Consider the following 2,362-nt stretch of genomic DNA (forward strand, 5'->3'; position numbering starts at 1 on the left):
GAAGGCATCCTACCGCCGGGCCGGATGGCGGTAAGTCGTGGTCGGCTACCACCACACCCTATGGTGGTAGGGTGCCTTTGTGTGCATTTTTTGCACCTTCTAACTTCTTTTGTCTTCAATTTTTGGCATACAACATTTAAACAGCATATGTATGACATATAAAGCACACAATGTATGATATATGATGCACACACCACAAATCTATAAATAAGGTAGGTTCGATACACCACAAATCTATTAATAAGGTAGGTTCGGTACATAGCAAGTTAACGAAATAGTTTCACGAGCAAATTCATATGGTTCACGAAGCAAATATGCAAGTTTTTAGTTCAACGACACGGCAGCAACTTCAGTCCTTCCTTCCCCTCTTCGACGTTCGGTCCTCGTTATCCTTGGATCGCTTCTTGGCCGCCATCTTCTTGCGGGCCGTAGGACGTGCTTTCTGAAATGGGGATGGACTCTTCCAGTCCTTCTTCGGCACATTCCTCTTCTCACGCTGGGTTGGCTGAGTTGGTGGAGGTCCATCGTCATCATCGTACTCCTCCTCCTCCTCCTCCTCCTCCTCATCCTCATCGTGCTCTTCCTCTTCGTCATCATGTTCTTCTCCTGCGCCCTCTTCTTCTGCGCCCTCTTCTTCCTCTTCCTCTGCATCATCATCATCGTCGTCGTTCTCCTCCTCGTCATCTTGACCCGCCCTAGACGACGAGGGTGCATGGCTTGATGAAGCGAGGCTACGCATCGGTGCAGGAGGAAAAACATCCTCAGTGTTTGTAGCGCACCCAAGCAGGCCCACAAGCTGGCGTGCTTTGTTGACGTATTTCTGCAATGATAACGGAAGAATATGTTAACTTCTCGAATGGCCAATGATAACGAAAAAGACTCCGTATTACCTTCACCGTTTCCCTCAGCTTGTTCTCACTAGCTCGAGTCCCAGGGACAGCACTAAGCGCATCAGAGGCATGAAAAATGCTTTTGTTCAGCTCCGAAGACTGCAAAGTAATAAAACGAGTCAATAGCACGAAAAGATGATTTCATCCAACCGTCGGTTCGAAAGAGGTAAAAACAACATACCACTCTGTTCATTAGGGGTCCGTACTCCCTAAACCCGCCTTGAAGTTGTCTGATGCTCTCGTTGTAGGTTTCATTCTCCGAGGCGTCATCGAATAGGTCTTCGACATCTGCTGTCGTCCACTGGGGCCTCAGACGCAGACGATGCTTGATGCCATCATCGTACCACAACATGTGATCCTCGTACTCGTCCCAGTCAATCACTCTCCTCTCCGTGTCTTTGCGTCCTTTCCACTCGTTCCATTCCTTCACGTATCTCGCATGTTCGGCTTCCCAATCCGTGATTGATTGATTGTTCTTCCTGCTCTTTCTGCAACGCATAATAAAGAATGTAAAACACCCTTCTTTTATGAATGTAAAGCATGAAAACAATAACTTAGAATCAATGAGGACGGCTTGTGGTACTCACTTGTGTAGGTCGTAGCCACCAGTATCGTTGCCGGCTGGTGGTGTGTGTTGCGCCTTACCAAATTGTGCAGCAACGCGCTGTGGCAAGTGGTACTCCACGGCATAGACACAAATCATGGGCACGATGCACCGGAAGAGCAGCCGGTCCTGCTTGCACATGCTGTTCAGCTCGAACCCCCACTCTCGATCATCACTATACGGCCGCCAAGTAACCTATAACCAAACAATGGTAAGCTCAAGTGAAAGTGGTCTCGAAACAATGGTAAGCTCAAGTGAAAGTAGTTCTTATACCTGGAAAGGTGTGAGAGCATCAAGCTCGTTGCTGAAGACCTTGTACAAGGCCTTCGATTCGCCCGTGTAGACACGCACCACGTCCCAAGCGTATGCGACGGTCGGGTACCGATCATCTTCGTCATCTCCGCCATAGTCCGTCCATGCACGCGAGCGCATCTTCTCTGGACGGCCCACCGGGATTCGCTCCCACATCCAAATGGAGAGGGCCCATACATATCCACACATACCGGACGTGTCTTCCGCTCTCTGGGCCGCGTCGTCAAGCTACAAACCAAGTATAGATGATAAGATGTCAAAAGTAAAGCAACACACGTCTGATATTTGAAAGAAAGTGATATTCACTTACCGAACGGTATAGGTAGGCAAGTCCGGCAGCCCCTCAGCTGTACCCTGCATCCCAGTCCTTCAGGAAGTCGAGATACATCCATAGGGCAGAGTTCCCGGAGCAGTCCGAAAACACTACCTCCGTGAGAATGTACCACAGGTAGGCCCTGGCATACTGCTCCACCACCCGGGGCTCGGCATCTTCCGGGAACTTGCTCCGGTGCTCGAGGAGCCATGGCAGCGGTATGCCGGAAGTCCGGTTGCTCTT

This window comes from Triticum dicoccoides, chromosome 2A, assembly GCF_002162155.2.
Source record: "Triticum dicoccoides isolate Atlit2015 ecotype Zavitan chromosome 2A, WEW_v2.0, whole genome shotgun sequence".
In the NCBI taxonomy this organism is placed as follows: Eukaryota; Viridiplantae; Streptophyta; class Magnoliopsida; order Poales; family Poaceae; genus Triticum; species Triticum dicoccoides.